Here is a 12,733-nt window from a genome sequence, read left to right on the forward strand (position 1 = left end):
TGGAGGTTCTGGACCGTGGACCGTCGCTTGAAGCTCTGGACAGGGGAGGGGCACTGGATGCCTGATGCATGGGGCCGGCACAGGTGGCACGCACTTCAGGGGGAGTGCGGGGAGTAGCCACAGGACGTACTGGGCTGTGGAGGCGCACTGGAGACCTGGTGCCTAGAACCGGCACAAATTGTACCCGGAACGATTACACACTTCGCACGGCGAGTGTGGGGACCCGGAACCTGATGCACAGGGCTGTGGAGGCGTACTGAGACCTGGTGCGTGGAGCCGGAACAGTTTTAACCAGAGTGCTAACACGCTCCTCAGGACGAGTACGGAGAGCTGACTCGGGTGGCAGCAAATTGATGACACGCTCTTCAGGGCGAAAGTCATGCATCATACACCAACCCAACAACTCTCTCATCTCTCTCTCCTCCAGTTTCTCCATCAGCTCACTAACGGTCTCTGACTCTCTCCATTCGCTGTCCTCCAGTTTTCCCTCTTCTCCCAGACTGGCTCTGGCTCACTCCTCGGCTCCGCCGACCACCCTGTGTGCCCCCTCCCCCCAAAATTTGGGCTGTCTTTTGGCCTTTCTATGTGGCTGCGAACCCTAGGCATCGTCGCTGTCCTCCCTTATCTCCTTGCGTCTGTTTCCACGGAAGGCTTTCGTCTCCTGCTAGGATACCTTCTCCTCCCGGGCATGCTGCTTGGTCCTGGTGTGGTGGGATCTTCTGTCACGATCGTCGTTGTAATCATACTCAGACCAAAGTTCAGCGTGGAATCGGTTAGACATCCTTTTATTATCAGAGAACCGAACAAAAAAACAGTAAAGAATAAACGATACTTGAAGCTCAAGTGGTGACATGGCTGCCTAAATATCACACACTCACAGTGGTGAAATGGCTGCCTAAATATGATCCCCAATCAGAGAAAATGATAAACAGCTGCCTCTGATTGGGAAACATACCAGGCCAACATAGAAATCAACACACTAGATCACCCACCCTAGTCACACCCCGACCTAACCAAAATAGAGAATAAAAGGCTCTCTATGGTCAGGGCTTGACAGGTCCATTATCAGCAACAATCACTCCTGTGTTCCAATGGCACGTGGTGTTAGCTAATCCAAGTTTATCATTTTAAAAGGCTAATTGATCATTAGAAAACCATTTTGCAATTATGTTAGCACAGCTGGAATGTGTTGTCCTGATTAAATAAGCAATAAAACAGGCCTTCTTTAGACTAGTTGAGTATCTGGATCATCAGCATTTCTGGGTTCCATTACAGGTTCAAAATGGCCAGAAATAAAGACCTTTCTTCTAAAACTCATCAGGAGTGGGAGGCCCTGGTGCACAACAGAGCAAGAGGACAAGTTCATGTCTAAAGTAACACCAAATAATTTAGTCTACTCAACTTGTTCAACAGCGATACCATTCATTACCAGATTCAGTTGAGGTATATAACTTAGGCAATGATTTGTACCAAATACAATCCTCCATTTTATTACTGACCACCCATTCTAAAACAGAATGAAACTCTTTGTTAAGGGTTTCAGTTACTTCATTAGCTGTGGTTGCGGATGCGTATATGGTTGAATCATCAGCATACATGGACACACATGCATTGTTTAATGCCAGTGGCAAGTCATTGGTAAAAATAGAAAAGGTTAGAGGGCCTAGAGAGCTGCCCTGCGGTACACTACACTTGACATGTTTCACATTAGAAAAGCTTTCATTAAAGAAAACCATGTGAGTTATATTAGATAGATAGCTCTTAATCCATGATATGGCAGAGGTTGAAAAGCCATATGTTTTCTCAACAACAGGTTGTGGTCAATGATATCAAAGGCTGCACTGAAATCTAGCATTTGGTCAACGGTTTGCTAAGAGCTGGCAGCAAGCTGATAGGTCTGCTGTTAGAACCAGTAAAGGCCACTTTATCACTCTTGGGTAGCGGAATGACTTTGGCTTCCCTCCAGGCCTGAGGACAAAGACTTTCTTCCAGGCTCAGATTAAAGAGGCTTTATAGTTGAGTAAAATCCTTAGTATCTTTCCATGTGAATGCCAGTACCAACTTTACAAAATTCTAACATACACTGCTTTTCTTTCATTATTTGTTTTTCAATTATTTTTTTAAATTAATTTTACTTCCAATGTTTTTTTGGTGAATAAACCTTCTGATTCGATGAAAGATGGAATCCATTTTTTTTCCATTATTTATATCATTGATCTTGACTTCATAATACAGTTTCTACTTTTTGTTGAGTTTAGTCACATAATTTCTCAATTTGCAATAAGTCAGCCAGTCAGATGTGGAGCCAGACTTATTAGCCATTCCTTTTCCCTATCTCTTTCAACCATACCGTTTTTCAATTTCTCATCAATCCATGCAGCCTGAACAGTTCTAACAGTCAGTTTCTTAACATGTCCATGTTTATAAATAATTGGAACAAGGAATTTCATAAATTCATCAAGTGCAGTGTTTGGACTCTCCTTATTAATCACATCAGACCAACAAATATGTTTTAACATCATCCACATAAGAGTCACAGCTAAATATTTTGTATGATCTCTTACACAGTATTTTAGGACCTGCTTTTGGAATTTTGGCTTTCCTGGATATAGTCACTATATTGTGATCACTGCATCCAAAGTTCTACAGTATTAGTAAAAATGTGATCAATGCATGTTCATGTAGTGTTTGGTAACATCCTGGTAAGTTGATTGATAACCTGAACTAGATTTAAAGGCACTGGTTACAGTGAGAAGCTTCCTCTTGAGTGGACAGCTTGATGAAAACCAGTCAATATTCAGGTTTCCAATTAAGTAGACCTCTCTGTTTACTTCACATACACCATAAAGCATTTCACACGTAATATTTAGATACAGTCTGTTAGTGCATGGTGGCCTATAGAAACACCCCAAATGAAAACTAGTCAATATTCAGGTTCCCAAGGAAGTAGACCTTTCTGTTTACATCAAATCAAACTTTATTTGCCACATGCGCTGAATACAACAAGTGTAGACTTACTTAAATGCTTACTTACAAGCCCTTAACCAACAGTGTAGTTCAAGAATAATCATTTTATGGGCTTTCCTCTGACACCGTCTATTATATAGGTCCATAGATGACAGGAAGCTTAGTCCCAGTGATGTACTGGGCCGTTCGCACTACCCTCTGTAGCGCCTTACGGTCAGATGCCGAGCAGTTGCCATACCAGGTGGTGATGCAACCGGTCAGGATGCTCTCCATGGTGCAGCTGTAGAACCTTTTGAGGATCTGAGGACCCATGCCAAATCTTTTCAGTCTCCTGAGGGGGAAAAAGGGTTTTGTCGTGCCCTCTTCACGTCTGTCTTGGTATGTTTGGACCATGATAGTTTGTTAGTGATGTGGACACCAAGGAACTTGAAACTCTCGACCCGCTCCACTACAGCCCCGTCGATGTTAATGGGGGCCTGTTCGGCCCACCTTTTCATGTAGTCCACGATCAGCTCCTTTGTCTTGCTCACATTGAGGGAGAGGTTGTTGTCCTGGCACCACACTGCCTGGTCTCTGACCTCCTCCATGTAGGCCGTCTCATCGTTGTCCATGATCAGGCCTACCACTGTTGTGTCGTCAGCAAACTTAATGATGGTGTTGGAGTTGTGTTTGGCTAGGCAGTCGTGGGTGAACAGGGAATAAAGGAGGGGACAACTACACACCCCTAAGGGGCCCCAGTGTTAAGGTTCAGCTCTTTCCACCTGGGGAGCGGCCCGTTAGGAAGTCCAGGATCCAGTTGCAGAGGGAGGTGTTTAGTCCCAGAGTCCTTAATTTAGTGATGAGCTTCGTGGGCACTATAGTGTTAAATGCTGAGCTATAGTCAATGAACAGCATTCTCACATAGGTGTTCCTTTTATCCAGGTGAGAAAGGGCTGTGTGGAGTGCGATTGTGATTGCATCATCTGTGGATCTGTTGGGGCGGTATGGGAATTGGATTGGGTCTATGAGAGATAGGAGTGGCTATATAGCCTTTTTTTATTGTCAAGTAAATTCTAACATACAATGCTTTTCTTTTCTTTATTATATTTATGATATTTACTTCCAATGTATTTTTGGTGAATAAACCATCTGATTCCAGATTAGTCTCCCGCTCCTTGAAAGCGGAAGCTCTAGCCTTTAGCTCGATGCGGATGTTGCCTGTAATCCATGTCTTCTGGTTGGGATATGTAGGTATAGTCACTGTGTGTACGACTTCGTCGATGCACTTATTGATGAAGCCAATGCCTGAGGTGGTGTGTTCCTCAATTCCATTGGATGAATCCCGGAACATATTCCAGTCTGTGCTAGAAAAACAGTTCTGTAGTTTAGCTTCCGCATCATTTGACCAGTTCCGTATTGAGAGTCACTGGTACTTCCTTCTTTAGTTTTTGCTTGTAGGAGTCAGGAGGATAGAATTATGCTCAGATTTGCCAAATGGAGGGTGGGGGAGAGCTTTGTATGCATCTGTGTGTGGAGTAAAGGTGGTCTAGGATTTTTCTCCCCTGGTTGCATGCTGGTGAACATGTGGTAAAACTGATTTAAGTTTGCCTGCATTCAAGTCCCCGGCCACTACGAGCGCCGCTTCTTTGTGAGCATTTTATTTTTTTCTTATGGCCTTATAGAGTTGGTTGAGAGCGGTCTTAGGGCCAGCTTCGCTTTGTGGTGGTAAATAGACGGTTACAAATAATACAGATGAGAACTCTCTTGGTAGAAAGAGTGGTCGACAACTTATCATAAGGTACTCTACCGCAGACCAGCAATACCTCAAGACTTCTTTAATATTAGTCATCGCGCACCAGCTGTTATTGACAAAAAGACACACAACCCTACCCCTCATCTTAGTGTCTCATCTTAGCGTCTCTCTTCTGCCGGTGCATGGAATTTCCCGCCAGGTATATATTGTCAGTTTCTTCGTTCAGCCACGTCTCGGTGAAACATAGGATGTTACAGTTTTTAATGTCCCGTTGGTAGGGTGATCTTAATAATAGGTCATCAATTTTATTGCATCTTAGCAAGGTGAATGGAAGGCATTGGGAGTTTACTAGCTCGCCTCTGGCTTCTCAGAAGGATCCCCGATCTGCCTCCCCTTTTCCGGCGTCTTTTCTTCACGCAAAAGGCGTGAATCTGGGCCTGTTCCATTGAAAGCAGGATATTCTTCTTGTCGGACTCGTTAAAGGAAAAAGTTTCATCCAGTCCGTGGTCAGTGATCGCTTTTCTGATGTCCAGAAGTTATTTTTGGTCTAAGAGGCTGTAGCAGCAACATTATGTACACAATGAGTTAAAAGAATAAGTTACAGAAAACTGTATAACGTCAGCCATGTTCGTTGGCACCATTTTAACCAGATACATTATCAAACTTTTCACATAAATTATTTAGATACTGACTGTTAGAACTTGGTGGCCTACAGCAACACCCCAAAAGAAAAGGCTTTAGATGTGCCAGGTGAACCTTCAACGACAACATGTCAATAACATTTGACATGAGATCTTCTCTAAGCATTACAGGGAAATGGCTCTGAATATATACAGCAACACCTCCCCCATAAGCATTCCTGTCTCATTTATAGATGTTATATCCTTGTATTCAATATGGTCATGATACTTGCAGAATCAAGGGGAAGTGGGGAATGATTTCCAGGCCAGTTTTGATCATGTCAGGTCCGCTCTCTTCTTTCGTCAGGAATTTTTGTTTTTGTGGTTGACACAAAGTGTGTTGGTGAACAAGCTATGTCAAACTCATGCCCCTATAGACACTATGGACCACAGGCAAAGGAACACCACTAACATACAACCACTGGTCAATGTGCCTCCCCCCTCCTAATGACCAATAACCTTGTCTCATTCTGTCCATTCTGTGAAGATGAGTTTTAATGGGGTCACCTTGTCATCTGATTCAGCAGTCAACTGTTGTATTTCATCCCTTCATTGGGATTGAGTTTGTCATTGCTCAGTATCCGACTCAAACATTAAATCAATCACCTTAAAGAAAACCCTCAATTGTCAAGCGATGCACAGCCTTTCAAAGTACAGTATTAAAAAAAATCTCTCTGTTCTCTGTTGATGAAAAGATCTGAGTTTTAGAAATTGTTTGACGTTCTAGAGATGACATTATGAATCCATTACAGTCTGTGGTCTCGGAATCTGAGGGATATTTAAAAGTGAGGGAGGACTATAGACAGAATTTGAAAGGATATTTGATTTTAACTTTAGTCTCTGCTGAAACTGCTGACGGGTGCGAATATCAGAGCTAAGAGGAATTACAGAAGACGAAGTGTTCTCCGTCTCCTGAAATTCTATCAAGACGTGCATATTGTAAGCATGAGCAAGTCACTAAAAAAGATGGCCCATAGTCTCGTATCCTACATATTTCTCAACCACCATTGACCCATTGACCTTTTTGCCTGTGTATGCACCCGCATACAAGGTTTGGTTTGATCCGGCTTGGTGAAGCTAACTTCTGTGCCTCGCATACTCCCATAAAATACTGCTTGAAAAAAATTCTTGGGCCAACGTAGAAACAACATAGACATAACACTTCCTCTAAATAGTCAGAATTCATCTAAGATAAATCAAGACATCTGTAATGAGTTTTGACATTTTTGCAGAGAAGGTCTTAGTTGCACATTTTAACATTCACTAAGATGTTTGGTGCAGTATTTCTCAAGCGAAAGTTATTTTATGAAAACTTTTTGTCTCTCGTTGAATGACAACAAAGAAACTGTTGACCAATCACAGACGAAGGAGGCGTAGACTTTGGCGACCAAACTTGAACTTGGCCTCGAGAAGAAATGTCAAACAGATGTAAAACCACCAAAGCAAACAGATCATAATATATACTGAAACTGTTTAGACTGGGATGCATGTTTTCTGTGACCGACGGTCTTTACTGACCACCCCATTCTCTGCTGACCGCTAGGGGAGAAGATATCTTGACCGAGATACAGTTGAAGTCGGAAGTTTACATCCACTTGGGTTGGGGTCATTAAAACGCATTTTTCAACAAATTTCTTGATAATAAACTATAGTATTGGCAAGTTGGTTAGGACATCTACTTTGTGCATGACACAAGTAATTTTTCCAACAATTGTTTACAGACAGACTATTTCAATTATAATTCACTATCACAATTCCAGTGGGTCAGAAGTTTATATATACTAAGTTGACTGTGGCTTTAAACAGCTTGGAAAATTCCAGCAAATTATGTCATGGCTTTAGAAGCTTCTGAAAGGCTAATTGACATCATTTGAGTCAGTTGGAAGTGTACCTATGGATGTATTTCAAGGCCTACCTTCAAACTCAGTGCGTCTTTGATTGACATCATGGGAAAATCAAAAGAAATCAGCCAAGACCTCAGAAGAAAAATTTTAGAACTGTAGAACAAATCAAATCAAATGTATTTATATAGCCCTTCGTACATATCTCAAAGTGCTGTACAGAAAACCAGCCTAAAACCCCAAAACAGCAAGCAATGCAGGTGTAGAAGCACGGTGGCTAGGACAAACTCCCTAGAAAGGCCAAACCTAGGCAGAAACCTAGAGAGGAACCAGGCTATGTGGGGTGGCCAGTCCTCTTCTGGCTGTGCCGGGTGGAGATTATAACAGAACATGGCCAAGATGTTCAAATGTTCATAAATGACCAACATGGTCAAATAATAATAATCACAGGCAGAACAGTTGAAACTGGAGCAGCAGCACGGCCAGGAGGACTGGGGACAGCAAGGAGTCATCATGCCAGGTAGTCCTGAGGCATGGTCTTATGGCTCAGGTCCTCTGAGAGAGAGAAAGAAAGAGAGAAATAGAGAATTAGAGAGAGCATACTTAAATTCACACAGGACATCGGATAGTACAGGACAAGTACTCCAGATATAACAAACTGACCCTAGCCCCCGACACATAAACTACTGCAGCATAAATACTGGAGGCTGAGACAGGAGGGCTCAGGAGACACTGTGGCCCCATCTGATGATACCCCCGGACAGGGCCAAACAGGAAAGATATAACCCCACCCATGTTGCCAAACCACAGCCCCCACACTACTAGAGGGATATCTTCAACCACCAACTTACCATCCTGAGACAAGGCCGAGTATAGCCCACAAAGATCTCGCCACGGCATAACCCGAGGGGGGGCGCAAACCCAAACAGGAAGATCACATCAGTGACTCAACCCACTCAAGTGACGCACCCTTCCTAGGGATGGCATGAAAGAGCACCAGTAAGCCAGTGACTCAGCCCCTGTAATAGGGTTAGAGGCAGATAATCCCAGTGGAAAGAGGGGAACCGGCCAGGCAGAGACAGCAAGGGCGGTTCGTTGCTCCAGAGTCTTTCCGTTCACCTTCACACTCCTGGGCCAGACTACACTCAAGCATATGACCCACTGAAGAGATGAGTCTTAAGTAAAGACTTAAAGGTTGAGACCGAGTTTGCGTCTCTCACATGGGTAGGCAGACCATTCCATAAAAATGGCCTCCAGCTGTTTACTTAGAAATTCTAGGGACAATTAGGAGGCCTGCGTCTTGTGACCGTAGCGTACGTGTAGGTATGTACGGCAGGACCAAATCAGAGAGATAGGTAGGGGCAAGCCCATGTATTGCTTTGTAGGTTAGCAGTAAAACCTTGAAATCAGCCCTTGTCTTGACAGGAAGCCAGTGCATGGAGGCTAGCACTGGAGTAATATGATCTAATTTTGGGGTTCTAGTCAGGATTCTAGCCGCTGTATTTAGCACTAACTGAAGTTCATTCAGTGCTTTATCCAGGTAGACAGAAAGTAGATTATTGCAATACTCTAACCTAGAAGTAACAAATGCATGGATACATTTTTCTGCATCATTTTTGGACAGAAAGTTTCTGATTTTTGCAATGTTACGTAGATGGGAAAAAGCTGTCCTTGAAATAGTCTTGATATGTTCATCAAAAGAGAGACCAGGGTCCAGAGTAACGCCGAGGTCCTTCACAGTTTTACTTGAGACGACTGTACAACCATTAAGATTAATTGTCAGATACAACAGAAGATCTCTTTGTTTCTTGGGACCTTTCTGTAGCTCAGTTGGTAGAGCATGGCGCTTGTAACGCCAGGGTAGTGGGTTCGATCCCCGGGACCACCCATACATAGAATGTATGCACACATGACTGTAAGTCGCTTTGGATAAAAGCGTCTGCTAAATGGCATATATTATTATTATATTACCTAGAACAAGCTTCTCTGTTTTGTCCGAGTTTAAAAGTAGAATGTTTGCAGCCATCCACTTCCTTATGTCTGAAACACAGGCTTCTAGCGAGGGCAATTTTGGGGTTTCACCATGTTTCACTGAAATGTACAGCTGTGTGTCATCTGCATAGCAGTGAAAGTTAACATTAGGTTTTCGAATGATAGAGGTAAAATATATAGTGAAAACAATAGTGGTCCTAAAACGGAACCTTGAGGAACACCGAAATTTACCTTTTGATTTGTCAGAGGACAAACCATTCACAGAGACAAACTGATATCTTTCCGACAGATGAGATCTAAACCAGGCCAGAACTTGTCCGTGTAGATCAATTTGGGCTTCCAATTTATCCAAAAGAATGTGGTGATCGATGGTATCAAAAGCAGCACTAAGGTCTAGGAGCACGAGGACAGATGCAGAGCCTCGGTCTGATGCCAGTAAAAGGTCATTTGTGCAGACTCAGGACAACTGAGCTTTGAAGGAATACGCAGATTTAAAGAGGAGTTTGTAATTTGCTTTTTAATAATCATGATCTTTTCCTCAAAGAAGTTCATGAATTTATTACTGCTGAAGTGAAAGCCATCCTCTCTTGGGGAATGCTGCTTTTTAGTTAGCTTTACGACAGTATCAAAAAGGAATTTCGGATTGTTCTTATTTTCCTCAATTAAGTTGGAAAAATAGGATGATCGAGCAGCAGTAAGGGCTCTTCGATACTGCACGGTACTGTATTTCCAAGCTAGTCGGAAAACTTCCAATTTGGTGTGGCGCCATTTCCGTTCCAATTTTCTGGAAGCTTGTTTCAGAGCTCGAGTATTTTCTGTATACCAGGGAGCTAGTTTCTTATGAGAAATGTTTTTAGATTTTAGGGGTGCAACTGCATCTAGGGTATTGCGCAGGGTTAAATTGAGATCCTCTGTTAGTTGGTTAACGACTTTTGATGTTCCTTGGTTGGGGTCTGAGCAGATAATTTGTTGCAATGGTGGTCCGATAGTCCAGGATTATGAGGGAAAACATTAAGATCCACAACATTTATTCCATGGGACAAAACTAGGTCCAGAGTATGACTGTGACAGTGAGTAGGTCCAGAGACATGTTGGACAAAACCCACTGAGTCGATGATGGCTCCGAAAGCCTTTTGGAGTGGGTCTGTGGACTTTTCCATGTGAATATTAAAGTCACCAAAGATTAGAATATTATCTGCTATGACTACAAGGTCCGATAGGAATTTGGGGAACTCAATGAGGAACGATGTACATGGCCCAGGAGGCCTGTAAACAGTAGCTATAAAAAGTGACTCAGTAGGCTGCATAGATTTCATGACTAGAAGCTCAAAATACGAAAACGTCTTTTTTTTTTGTAAATTGAAATTTGCTATCGTAATTGTTAGCAAATTGCACGGGGGATATGGTCACTAGTGTAGCCAGGAGGTGAGGCCTCATTTAACACAGTAAATTCATCAGGCTTAAGCAATGTTTCAGTCAGGCCAATCACATCAAGATTATGATCAGTGATTAGTTCATTGACTATAATTGCCTTTGAAGTAAGGGATCTAACATTAAGTAGCCCTATTTTGAGATGTGAGGTATCATGATCTCTTTCAATAATGACAGGAATGGAGATCTTAGTGAGATTGCTAAGGCGAACACCGCCATGTTTAGTTTTGCCCAACCTAGGTCGAGGCACAGGCACGGTCTCAATGGGGATACCTGAGCTGACTACACTGACTGTGCTACTGGCAGACTCCACTATGCTGGTAGGCTGGCTAACAGCCTGCTGCCTGGCCTGCACCCTATTTCATTGTGGAGCTAGAGGAGTTAGAGCCCTGTCTATGTTGGTAGATAAGATGAGAGCACCCGTCCAGCAAAGATGGAGTCCGTCACTCCTCAGCAGGTTAGGCTTGGTCCTGTTTGTGGGTGAGTCCCAGAAACAGGGCCAATTATCTACAAATTCTATCTTTTGGGTGGGGCAGAAAACAGTTTTTAACCAGCGATTGAGTTGTGAGACTCTGCTGTAGAGCTCATCACTCCCCCTCGATGCCGACACATCTTTCTAGCTGATTTACACGCTGAAGCTATGTTGCGCTTGGTGATCTCTGACTGTTTCAACCTAATATCGTTGGTGCCGACGTGGATAACAATATCTCTATACTCTCTACACTCGCCAGTTTTAGCTTTAGGCAGCACCATCTTCAGATTAGCCTTAACGTCGGTAGCCCTGCCCCCTGGTAAACAGTGTATGATCGCTGGATGATTCCACAAGTCTGGTTCATCCTTGGGAGCAATTTCCAAACGCCTGAAGGTACCACGTTTATCTGTGCAAACAATAGTATGCAAGTATAAACACCATGGGACCACGCAGCCGTCATACTACTCAGGAAAGAGACACGTTCTGTTTTCTAGAGGTGAACGTACTTTGATGCGAAAAGGGCAAATCAATCCCAGAACAACAGCAAAGGACCCTGTGAAGATGCTGGAGGAAACAGGTACAAAACTATCTGTATCCACAGTAAAACGAGTCCTATATTGACATAACCTGAAAGGCCACTCAGCAAGGAAGAAGCCACTGCTCCAAAACCGCTATAAAAAAGCCAGACTACGGTTTGCAACTGCACATGGGGACAAATATCATACTCTTTGGAGAAATGTCCTCTGGTCTGATGAAACAAAAATATAACTGTTTGGCCATAATGACCATCGTTATGTTTGGAGGGAAAAGCAGGAGGCTTGCAAGCCTGAAGAACACCATCCCAACCGTGAAGCATGGGGGTGGCAGCATCATGTTGTGGGGGTGGCAGCATCATGTTGTGGAGGTGCTCTGCTGCAGGAGGGACTGGTGAACTTCACAACATATTTGACATCATGAGGAAGAAAATTATGTGGATATATTGAAGCAACATCTGAAGACATCAGTCAGGAAGTTAAAGCTTGGTCACAAATGGGTCTTCCAAATGGAAAATGACCCCAAGCATACTTCCAAAGTTATGGCAAAATGGCTTAAGGACAACAAAGTCAAGGTATTGGCGTTGCCATCACAACGCCCTGACCTCAATCCCATATACATTTTGTGTGCAGAACTGAGAAAGTGTTTGATCCCAACTGACCTAAGACAGGGAATTTTACTAGGATTAAATGTTAGGAACTGTGAAAAAGTGAGTTTAAAAATGTACATTTCCGACTTCAACTGTATACTGTATCTTACTGACCATAGATGCCTGTCTACTCTCTCTCAGTGTTTACAACTCTTTTTAGATAATTTGTAAGGAATTCAGTTCGGCTTTCAACTTACTCTTGAAAGTTATTATTGTAGAATGCACAAGGCTCAATTTTGAAATTGGGTATTGTATCATCTGTTTTCCTCTTGTCATGTAAGTCATTGCCTACCTTAGAGAACTATTTATAACTTGTCAGAAATGTCCAGATCAACGAGCCTTTGTCAGCTCACGTTTTTTAGCTAGGTTTTTTAGTCCATAGATTTTGTAGTAATTTTTGAGTCACTAAATATAACATGAATACACATTATACGT

The 12,733-nt window shown here is 42.9% G+C and overlaps 1 protein-coding gene across 3 annotated transcripts in view; it reads left to right on the forward strand.

Annotated features, from left to right (window-relative positions):
• LOC124031381 (rho guanine nucleotide exchange factor 10-like protein) overlaps positions 1-12,733 on the forward strand; it is a 188,179-nt gene that overhangs the window by 123,795 nt on the left and 51,651 nt on the right. The gene's annotated exons all lie outside the window — the stretch shown is intronic.

Source organism: Oncorhynchus gorbuscha, linkage group LG03, assembly GCF_021184085.1.
Source record: "Oncorhynchus gorbuscha isolate QuinsamMale2020 ecotype Even-year linkage group LG03, OgorEven_v1.0, whole genome shotgun sequence".
NCBI lineage: Eukaryota > Metazoa > Chordata > Actinopteri > Salmoniformes > Salmonidae > Oncorhynchus > Oncorhynchus gorbuscha.